Genomic DNA, 12326 nt, shown 5'->3' on the forward strand with positions numbered 1-12326 from the left:
TCAGACTGGAAATGCGGCAGGGTACTCTATCTCTTCTTCCGGACAAGTTTGATCATGCCCAAATTGCCGCCGGAATCGGAACAGGAAGTAAAAGACACAGTGTGTCAGGCCGATCAGCTGAATGCCCGGCTGGCGAGACATGTTGTAACTCATCGCCGGCAGATTGAGCCAGGGGCAGCGCCAAGCAATGTGGACAGTGGACAGACTGCACATCCATTCGCACTACCATCCCTCATCTGGGGCATCAACTAGACGTCGCCGGAAGAAATAGCTGCGTGCTGAATATGCTGGGCATGAGTCCACCACTTTCAACTTATCCATCAACCATGTCTAGGGAGGGATGAAAAATGAGAGACTAAAGAATAAAGAGGTGTACATGGAGATAAAAACGAGAAAAGGGTTTTGAGAGAAAAACCAAGCCTGAGGGCCGAGTGATGTGAGAAATATATGTGAGATAGGGTGGGAAACATTACCTGCAGCAGTAGTGGACTCCTTGCGAATCTAGTCGTCTCCCGGCGATGGAAGGCATCCAAACCCATCAATGTCTCAGCTAGTGTCATGGCAATACAGCTCTTGCCCTCTTTTAAGCCTTGGGCAACCTCAATCAAATGGACGCCAGACCCTCCGGAGTCTGGGGCAAGCAAGAAATGAGACAATATGCATAACCAAAGCGCATGCTGCCGAAAACCCTGCCAGTGATGATCGTCGCGGTCACTGGCATCAGAAAACCGATGAATCAGGCTCGGAATGTCCAGTTCTCTGTCGCGAATCAAAGACCAAGCATCATGCAAAGTGAGCTCGCACATCCGTCCTAAGGCTTGGATGTGGCCAAAACGGAATTGGGGCAAGATCTCTTCCTCACGCTCGGACTCCATCAAAGCTTGAAAGTCTTCGAAAGTGGGACACATCTTTTATCCGCCAAAGCTAAAAACATGAGTTACCAGATTCCAACACCTTGACGCGGCATGGAGGAATAGAAAACGCAGCGGGGTGCGGCTCAGCGTGAATAGTGCATTTATTCCGAAGCCCTGGAAATTCAGCTTTTCTAAGCCATCCAAGTTAGCAATCCAATTTATGAGATTTTGGACAAGAAATGCCTCCATTTGGTGCAAAAAACTGAGTTGAAATGGAGAAACTACGAGGCTGGGGGCTTTTGTAGAAGATAAGGTGTTGAGTGGAAGACAGGTGTCAACAATTTGGGCACTTTTTGCATTGATGGCCGATCGGCCAAGTCTGATGGCCGACCGACCATCTTTTTAGCCGATCGGCTAGTTCTTGTGGCCGATAGAGCTTTATGATGGTCGGTGACCTCCCATCTTGGCCGATGGCCCCTCCTTTGTTCTCTGAGCTGCCTATATGTTGAAAGTGTTGAGAACTTGTGTCTTGTTCCATTTCAAATGACTTTTTGTGACGATATTACGAAGTCGTACCTGTGTTATTTCGATTTGTTTATCGAGTTGTTGTATTTTTGTTTATTGAGTTGTATTTTGCGTTGATTGTTAAGTTCTTGTCTTGCTTATCGAGTTGTATTCACATTTGGTTAGCATGTCAAGTCCTGGTTTTGCTTATGGAGTTGTTTGTTCTTTTCGTTGTCGGTTGGTTCACTACCTGATTAACACAATGCAATTCGAGTGTGTAGTTTTCAAACAAAGTTCAATCTCATTTACATGCTGTGTGATGCGATGCGATGCGATGCTTAGAATGTGAAATGTAACACTTTTTCAATCAAAAAGTTGTTTTCATTCCATCATGGTTTCTTTTTGCCAAAGTACAAAGTTTTAAAGAAAATAAAACCGCCTGAGGCTGTATAATGTGCAAAAACTACAGGAAAAAAGAGAAATAAAGCAAAAAACAAAACATCTGAATCAACGCCAGTCACCTCAAGAGCGGGAAGCCCTCCTCGTCCACTTCCTCAACGACGGTCCAGAACTACCGCCGTCAGCTCCGCTACCTGAGTCAGAACCCGAACCATCTCCAGCCTCATTTCCATTCTGAGATGACTCTGACTGAGGACTCACTGCCTTCTCGTCAGACTCATCATCATCTGGGGTAGGCTCTCGTGAACTACTCCTGGTGTGAGCACGCCCAGCTTTGCTCCGGCTGTGCACTGGAGTCCCTCGTCTCACTCCCCCTGCTGTTTGGGGAGGCACTAAAGGTCCCGCTGTGGCTGGTATCTGGAATGGGGCCTGAAAAGAACAATGTGGCAAATGGATCAGTTATGCTATGCGAAACTGAGTATGGTATCAAATGTAGTATGTGATTACAGTGTATGAATGCTGTGAGCAGTATATGAATGCCGTGAGCGGTGAATGATTGTAGTGTATGAGGGTCGTGGCCAGTATATTAGATGCAGTGTATCGGTGCCATGAGCGGTGAATGATTGCAGTGTATGAGGGTCGTGGCTAGTATATGAGATGCAGTGTATCGGTGCCATGAGTGGTATATGAGTGTGGTGTATCAAATGTAGTATTGATAATGTGAGGCATCAGATCAGTATGGAGCAGATTATAGAGGGTTTTGGGACGGAAGTTGAAAGAACTTACCAGAATACCGTAAATACTCAGCAGGTCCATGCTACTCTGTAGCATCCCTATCACCGAAGCCAACAGCTCCAGAGCTTGCCCAATGTACTCTATGGAAGCCTGCAAAAGTGTTGAGGCAATTAGTAATCTGTGGGATATCAACTGAAATGAAATAAATGTACAGAATGTAAAGTATAACATATACCGGGGTCGAGCGTCGAACTTCGACGAGCTCATGATCAGCTGGGGGAGGAGTGATGGGAATCTGATAAGTCTCTCCAGTACGTCCTCGGCATGTCATGGTAGTGGGCAGGTTTGGCCACCCCGTCATCTGTCTCATCGGGGAACCTCTCCTACCATGGGCCCGAGTTGCCCTGGCTCCTCCCACTTCCCCTGCTGCGGCTATAGGTCTGTCTCTCTCACCTCAGCAACCACTGGCCAGGGGCAGCATAAGATATGTCTGGATGAAGACAGTATAGTCGCCGTCGAGCCTGAAGAAGTCAGCATCCCAACCTATCATAAAATCAGCCATCTCCTGCGGGGTGTACCTCTCTGTATGCCTCATGTGCGAATGAGGGGGCATCGGAACCACTAGCTCGGGTAAACCAAGGCTCTGTCGCAAGAAGCGTTCACCCAAGTACCACGCTCGACAGACCGGACCCTCAAGCAAAACCCGGAATCGGGAAGTCTCCCGAGCGCCCATAAACCAGTCTCTAACTGTGTCAGGCAGCACTGCCCAAGGCTGCCAGGTGATCTGTAAATGATGGATATACAGGTTGTTATCTGCTATTGAAAGTGCAATATAAAACAATGCTCAGATGAACTGTAAGGTTTGAAATACCTCCGCTGCGACTATAGTGTCAAAATATTGGCGGAAGAATGAGAAAGACTCTCGTGGCCTTCGCTCGCATCTCACATCGTACCTATGTGAATATGAAACCATGGGGGGCGTCTCTACCTTCGGCTCTGGGGCAAGCCTCAGGAAGTAGGCATATACCCATAACTACAGAATGTAAAAGGGTAATAATGAGTATGTTTATCAGTAAAGCAGTATACAGATAAAACGGAAATCAGAGAATAATGTGCAGTGTGTGCAGTGTACAACTAGTGTAAAGCAGATTGCTTGTTGTGCAGTGTGTGTGGTGTACAGATAATGTAAAGCAGGATTATAAAGCAGAAGGGAAAGATGTACCTCCCAAGCTCTCCAATAGCCTCCTAGCAGATGCTCGCTCTGGCGAGATGAGGAACTCATGTATCCATACAATGTGGCCAAGCCTGCGCTGCCCCAGTCATAGCGTTGGATGCGAGACACGTCTACCAGTGCACTCAAGAGGTAGAGGGCAACGGTGTTCGCCCAGTAGGCGAATAGAGTAGTGCCAAGTAAGAACATGAAGAACCCTCGGGCATAGTGCTCAACCTCCTCACGGGTCGTCGGTGTCTCCCCCCTGAACTGGTCGATGAACCACGAATATCGCACCATCCCTGGTCGGGAGAGAGGTGGGCGAGTTCCTAGCAAAAAGATCTGAGCAGCATCCCACTCGCCCATATCAGTGTCGAAAGGGATCAGATCACCCCCTACTCCGATGCCGGTGAGCATGGAGAAGTCGAAGGGAGTTATCGTCATCTCCCCTGCTGTAGAAAGGTGGAGGGAATCGGTGATGTCCCACCACCTCTCCACTAAGGCGCCTAGAAGAGGCCGACTTGCAGTGAGGCGCGAGAGTTCCATGCAGAATACACCAAAATCGGCCTCATCAACGATGTGGCGAACAACATCGGGCAGCTCCATGTACCAGCCTCATGGAATGGTGTTCCCATAACCCCGGAAGGCATGAGAATCTCCCTGTGTCCAAGATAAATAGATGCAAAGTAGTGTCAGGAATACAGTGTATGCATGTGTTCAGAATTGATAAAAATGCAGTGTGTACATATGTTCGAGTTGACAGAAGTATCATTTATGAATGTGCTCAGAATGAACTAGGCATGTGATGTACAAGTGTGTTTGGATTAATCAGATGAAGAGTAATATTGGCTATCCAAGACATATGACCTACATTGCAGAAAGTAAAGAGGAAGAGTATACCTCAGGATAAGTGTGACTCCGACTCGCATAGCAGAAGGTCCTCCGGAGCACCTCGCAAAAAGCTCCTGAACTGGCGAATGTCGTCGGGGGGCAACACGTGTACGTCAGGGACATAAGACGCTGGATCGAATGGTCGAATGCCGAGCGGCAAAAGCTCGAACTCGGGATCCATCTCCATCCCCAAAGGAGGCCTATCATGTGGAATGTCATCTGCTATCTCAAGAAGAATGAGAAAATGGTCGAAGATGTGGAAAATGGGCGATAATGCCAAAAGTCAACCAAAAGTCAACTCCGAGGGGTGAAAAATGGAAGAAAAGGTCAAAGCTCAAAAGAGGGCACGAAGATCAAGGGTAACTCGGGGGAAACAAACCCCAAGTGATGGAAATCAAGAATGAGGCACCAAAAACACTTTTCAATCGGTTCAAAATGTTTGAAATCTCAAGGGTTTCGCGAATCGAATGTTTGTGGGACGCTTGAAAGTGTGTATAAAGCGCGGATCGAAGGAGGAAATTGGCCTAGAGAACAAGAAGAAGAAGTTTTGAGCTTGAGAAAGTGAAAGAATAGGGTTTGGAACCCTATACTTAAAGGCCCAAGGCAAATGGACCAAACTGCCCCGAATCAGCCATGTTTGGCCGATCGGCCAAATTGTTGGCCGACCGGCCACATTGTTGGCCGATTAGCTTTTCTTTTGGCCGATGGATAGCCGATGGCTCCCTCTTGTGGCCGATGGATCTCCAATGCCCTTGTCTGGGGTTATTTTGTTGATTTGTACCCTCATCTCTTAAGAAAGTGCAAGAAAGTGTACATTTTGAAGCTTGAGTAGCCTCCGTGGTGACCTCGAACCATGTTTTCCGTGTGCGGCACTCGATATCCACAAAATGTATCCTTTTTCGTATCCTTTTGCATATTGCTAGATTCAAAAATTCTCTTTGAATGCGTGGCTTTACAGTATTCTTATCACGTTCACGAGGTTTGCATTTGCTATATGCCTTTTTCACTTTTGCATCGGACATGCATCATCGCGTTTGCATAACATATGCGTGTTGTGTCGAATAGTATTGTGTTTACATTGCATCGAGTATGTACATTGCATGGAACACGTTTTAACCTTGCTTGTATAGAATGTGCACTTTTCACCTTGGCATGAAATGAGCGTCTTAATGTTGCATGGAGCATACATTTCTCGCACTTGCATTGTTATGCACATTTCAGTTGCATTGTTATGCACACTCTAGTTGCATTGTCATGCACATTTCAATTACATTGTTATGCACACTCTAGTTGCATTGTTATGCACGTTTCAGTTGCATTGTTATGCACACTCTAGTTGCATTGTCATGCACATTTCAATTGCATTGTTATGCACACTCTAGTTGCATTGTTATGCACGTTTCAGTTGCATTATTATGCACACTCTAGTTGCATTGTTATGCACGTTTCAGTTGCATTGTTATGCACCCTCTCTACGTGCGTTGTTTTGCACACTTCAGTTGCATTGTTATACACCGTTTCAGTTGCATTGTTATGCACCCTCTCTACGTGCATTGTTTTGCACACTTCACTTGCATTGTTATGCACTGTTCTCTTTGCATTGTTATGCACCCTTCTACTTGCATTGTTATGCACCCTTCTACTTGCATTGTTATGCACACTCCACCTGCATTGCTATGTATCCTTTCAGTTGCATTGTTATGCATACTCCATCGCATTGTTATGTACATTCTACTTGTATTGTTATGCACCGTTTCACTTGCATTGTTATGCACTTTTTCACTTGCATTGTTATGCACCGTTTTATTTGCATTGTTATGCACTTTTCACTTGCATTGTTATACACGTCTCCCTTGCGTTGTTATGCACCTTTTCGTTTGCATCATATATACACGCGTTTATCTTGTATTGAAGTTATATTTGGATGTAACGTCAACCATGTGTTTCTACTATATTGTACCTGTCAAAGTTTCCTTTTGTGCAGGCACGATATTGTATGTACAGTTCATTTGAAGCTGGCACAACCATATGATGTTGTATTTGTTTCAGTCAGAGGAACTTCGGGTGAGATCATTCCTGTTCCCTCGAACTATCTTGGTTACCTTTCTTCTCTCGCGTTTGACATGCGTTTGGGCGTACCCTTCTCCACTCGCGTTTGACAAGCGTTTGGGCGTACCCTTCTTCACTTGCGTTTGACGTGCGTTTTAGACGTACCCTTCTCCACTCGCATTTGACATGCGTTTGGATGTACCTTTCTCCTTTCGCGTTTGACGCGCGTTTGGATGACTACGCTTTCTTGCACAATCCTTTTCCTTTTGTGTTTGATACGCTGGGAGGTGTTTTGTTTGAGACTTTGGGCGTTCCCGATAGTCGCTTTTAGCCTTCTTCGCGTGAGACGCAGTGAGAATTGTATAATATTTTTACATCCTTTCTATATGAGATGCGGTTTGGTTCATGTTTACTTGCTTATGTACGAATTTGCTGCAGCATTTCTTTGCATAACATTCGCTTAAAGTGTTGTATTTATTTTGCATAAGTGTTTCATTACAGTCCTCTTTGCATAATTGTAAGTTATGTTCTGCATTGTGCATGTCATTTGCATCTTGCCCCTGCCTGCGGGCGCATCTCTTTGAAATCTTGCCTGTTTGTCTAAGTCTTCGGCCTTGTAAAAAATGGGTCGTCTTTGGACTTTGACATTCACTCCCGTCATTTCATGACTTTCGAGTTCTGTCAAAGAGGGGCAACTATAGACACCCTATTTTTGACCGTCCTCAAGACTTGGATGTCATCGTTTGAACACTCGATGATCATCCGTACTCGTGTTCGTTTTGAGTTCCTGAAGGTCTCGATTGTGTGCCTTGCCATGGAGCCTCTCAACTTGTCTGTTTTGTGCTTGGTTGTGGGCCAAGAGGTTGTGGCTTTGTTTTTGAGGAAAGAGGGTGGTCTGTTGGCCATCCCTACAACCCACCGGCCAGGTCCCATGCCCATCGGCTGTGCCCTCTTTCCATCGGCCATCAGTGGTGGCCGGTCAGCATCACTGATGGCCGGTCGGCCATGTTTTTTGGCCGAGACCCTTTTTCTTGCTTTTGCAAATATTTTGTTGCCAGTTGTGCCGGCTGGCAAGCACAGAATGCATCTTCCATACATAGAGGGATTGCACCAAGCCTCTAGCTTGTCCAACAAGCTTGAGACTTGGATTTCTATAATAGGGGAGGCTCCTCTCCCCTTTCAGAGGTTCAGAAAATTTGGATTAGGGTTAACATATCCCTCTTTCTCTCTCTCTATATATATATATATATATTTTTTTCCTTCTCTCTTTATATTTGCACTATATTTGAACCAAAAGTGTCTTTTCATTGCACTTTTGCACAAAAACACCTACTCAAACACCTTCACTCTTGAGCTGAGGTTCTTGGAGGTTGCATTTGAGTGATTTTGGCTTGGTTTTGCCTTAGAGGTTGCTAGCTTGCTGTTGTTCTTCAAGGGTCTTCAAGGGTAAGCATATACCCCTTTTAAGCTTTCTTTTGATTAGTAACTTAACCACCTTTGCATGCTACTTTAAGGCTGGTTTTAGCCTTTTTTAAACTCTGTTTTTAAGGCTTTGAAATGTGGGTGTGAGTCTTGTTTGGTTAGGGGATGTTTCCCTTATTTTGCTCTATGGCTTGTAAAGCCTCTTGAGCCACCATTCTTAGCCTTTGTTGTGACCTTTGTTTGGCCTTTCTACCACTGAAACTTAGAGAAATTTCAGTGGTAGAAAGTTGGTTTTGAGGCTCAAAATGAGAGGGGGTGGTCCCCTCTCTTTATGTCTTGTTTGTATGCATAGAGGGCCTACCAAGTGAGCATGTATTTCTATCCTCTTAAGGCTTAGTTTGAGCATGTTTTTGTGAGTTTTTGGACTTGATATAACTCTGTTTTTGGCTGGTTTGGTTGTCTCTTGAAGGCTTCATACACTTCTAGTGTAATTCTACTTGCTAGCCTAACATGCTCTATGCTTTGGACCATCATTCTAGCCTATTTTGACTACACTCCAGCATGCTTTTTTGCCATGATTTCACATGCTGTAGGTCTCATTTGGGTGGTCTTGATCATGTATGCTTTGCTTTGTATAGCCATAGTGTAAAGCCCCTCCACTAGCTATGTGTTTTGGGTCCACTAGCATGCATTGCTTGGGCTATTTATATGATATAACATCATTTGATATATGATTTCAGAGCATGTTTCAATGTCATACCCTCGTGTATATCACTCTTTCAATGCTTTGGAGGGTTATGCTTTATGCCTTAATCATGAGCCAAATTGCATGCATGCTTGTCTAAGCTCTTGGGTTCCATTTCAGCATGTTCTTGGCCCTTAACTTGGCATGTTTGAGTTCTGTCCAGAGCTGGTTTGGTTAGTTGTGCTATGTATTGCATGCCTCTTGTATGATGCTCTTAACTAGCCTTATGCTCTAGACCCTCTAACATGCCTTGTTTGTGTTATTTGTGTGATTTGGCATTATTAAACACTTGATTTCAGAGCATATAGCATTGCCATATTCTCATGCATATCACTCTTGAATTGCATTTAAGAGTTGTGCCTTTATGCCTTGCTTGCGAGCCATAAGTTGAGTATGCATTCCTTGCTTTTCGTGCCTACATTTTGTTGAGTTTTGGCCACTGTTTTGGCATGCATGACCTCTGTCCGGGGCTTGTTTGACCATTTGAACATTGTAGTACATGCTTCATGTGTGATACACTTCACTTGCCTTGATGCCTTAACTCCTAAACATGCCATGCATGCATTGTTTGCATGTTAAGAGTCTTATGCATACCACCTTAACATGCCAAGATTAGCATGTGGTTTGCATAACATGTTGTTTGCATGTGTGTTGCATTGGATTGTGTTTGGATTAGATGTCGATCCAAACACGAGGAATGAGGGACGTTTCATACTCAAAGTGATGAAACGCGCCTCATTCCTTAGGTCATCGACACCCTTGATTGTGCATGATAGGGTGGAGGCCTCTCAAGTCTTGTGTGTTACTTGCATTCATCAACGTTGTGCAAGCTTGGCTCTTTGGCCATCATGCATTGAGATGCGTGATTGGTGGCTCGAGAGTCGAGCACTACACTCCTTTGAGCTTGAGACATGATAAGGAGTGTAGTTGCACACACATTTCTTTGCAAATACATTGCCATGCCTCTGTTTGTGCTTTGTTGTAGCAAGAGGAGAAATTGCAGGAAGCATGGCTGACCGGCCATCAAATCTGCCGACCGGCCACCAAGGTTGCCGATCGGTTATCAGAAATGGCCGATGGCCATAAACTTTGGCCGATGGCCATCCCTCAGCATGTTTCTAAGGTGGGTCAGAAGCATTCTGGAAGTTGGCATAATTTTCAGAAGTACAGAAGTGTGCAAACAGAGGCATCTCGAGGCACGGTAGTGGATTTCTGAGCGAAGCCGACCGAGCATGCATTCCCCCTCGCTTCCCGAGGCCATTTGTTTAAATTTCTTAGCTAAACTAGTTCTTTAGCTTAATTATTTTGTAATTAATTAGTTAAGTGTTTAATTAATTAATTTGGTTTGTATTTAATTAGCTTAGATTAGCTAGATGTTCAAATTCATTTGTGTTGTAATATTTAATTAGCTAAGTTAGTTGATTAATTGGTTTGTAGATAAGTAGCTTAGCATAGCTAGCTTAGCTTTCATTCGGACCCTCCGTCGAGAGGGCAAATGCTGTAATAAGTGTGCGTGTGTGTGTGAATGTCTTCCAACCCCACGTCTTTCTCCCTTTTATTTACCCGCTTTCAGTGGTTAGATTAAGGCATATTTCAATTAGCATACCTTATGCTTTGCATGCGTGCATCATTCATTCGTATTGCATGCACCGGGCTCGGCGCATCCTTCAAACTGCATTGAATTTGAATACGTACTTGAATACGTGTTTCAAAGCATGTTATCAAGTGTTGCATTCATATGCCATTCTAGATAGCCGAGCCTATTTTAGTTGCATTTTTGCATGTGTTGCATTAGGCATTTTGACATAGCTAGGATCATGCATGATTTTTAACTAGCTTCTGTTTTGGCTCGGAGTACACTGTGAGTGTTTATGCTTTAGCATCCTTGCATGTGTGTAAGTGTTGCCATGTTGGCATGCTTACCATGAGGCTATGTGCTTATGTGTTTAACTACATGAATGCCTGTGGATGAAGGCTTCATTGCTTGAAGTGGAACAATTCATCAGAATGTGAGTTTTAAGCCCACTTGGAGTGGCAAATCATCATGTTTTAAGCCTACTTGAGGGTGGCAAATCCGCGTTTTAGCCTACTTGCGAGTAGCATCTTCAAACCATTTTCAAAAAACAAACATGAGATGTTTTGTTCCAACTCGAGTGATTTAATCTATACTTGTATGCTGTGCGCATCACATAGTAAGTTTGCTAAATAATCGGAATAAGAACACATGTCTTTTCACAAACAACATATCATGTTAGTAGAGGCCGATCTTTGATCGGGCGAACGGGGGTGCTCATTTCATGTCCTTCCCCTCTCGTACCCAAGTTCCCGAGCCGAGGCAACTCTGGTGATGACGGACACGTGGCCTTTGGCACGAGTCAGGGTTTCCTAAATTTCCTAAAATAAAATATTTAGGTGGTGACTCTGTAATCTGGCAAAGCAGTCCATGTTTGGCACTTCTTGATTAAAATTGATTTTCCAAAATGATTTGTCAGATTTGGATTCTTTGGTGATTTATCAGTCTTACATTGCACTTTGTGAGATTAGATACAGAACCGTGACAGGAGTCCGAACTGTAGTAGCTAGAACTATAATTTGCGCCCTCCCTGAAAGGGGGGCGCGCGGAGCGAGTTTGGGCAGTCTACAATGGGTCGTTTAATGGGAACGACATAGCTCAGTGTTTGAGAAAAGCTATGATTTCTGAGGAAGGAGATGAAATGAGAGCTTAGGTGAAAAAGCTGTTGAGATTTTTGGAGATCGAAAGCTTCATGATGAATATGTTGCTGGTTTTGTTGAGTATCTTAAAACTGAGAAGTCAGATTTGGGTGTTAAATGAAATAGTTCCGATTTAGAGCACTAAATTAGCAGTTTTAAAAGTACCACTAATAAATTGATAAGTGCAAAAATAAATAAATAAATAAATAAAGGTTAAATTATCACATTAATAGTGGGATCCACATGATGTCATATCATTAGTGGTACATTAGTGGTGTTAAAATTAGTGGTATGAAGCATTTTTCTAAATGTAAAAAGTAAGACCACGGACGACTGCTTACTTATGGCCGTTGCAGAGGATATAGACTCATTGGACGGGACCAATGGTTGAAGTTGAAATTTTATGGTCCAATTTGGGACTAGGAAATTGCCCACATTTATGGTATAGTGAAATTCCTTTTTGTACCATCCGCTCTAAAAAAAAAAAAAAAAGAAGAGAAGAAAAAAAAGATAAACCTTCTTGTACCATCACCACTTAAATAAATCTTTTTATTTGTGGTTTAAAGTTCTATGCTGATTTCTAGTTTTGAGGCAATTTATATGAACATTGTATTACTAACTTATTATGGTATCATGTTTGTTTTGAGAATTTGATTGATTGAGAGTGTGGGTAAAGTGAAATTGAGTGTTAAGATTATTGGTGGGTATTAAATATGATATATAAAATAAAATGTATTTGTTTGTGAAAAATTTTAGGGTGATTAATATATTTACTAACAATCTTACTAATACACTTAAAAGTTGA

General features: G+C 43.6%; 1 pseudogene; it reads left to right on the forward strand.

Annotated features, from left to right (window-relative positions):
• Positions 1-11642, forward strand: part of LOC114302389 (putative UDP-rhamnose:rhamnosyltransferase 1 pseudogene) — a 61636-nt pseudogene extending 49994 nt beyond the window's left edge.
• Positions 11643-12326: the final 684 nt, after the last annotated feature.

The sequence above is a fragment of the Camellia sinensis genome, chromosome 5 (genome assembly GCF_055761805.1).
Source record: "Camellia sinensis isolate YWXY chromosome 5, ASM5576180v1, whole genome shotgun sequence".
Taxonomy (NCBI): domain Eukaryota; kingdom Viridiplantae; phylum Streptophyta; class Magnoliopsida; order Ericales; family Theaceae; genus Camellia; species Camellia sinensis.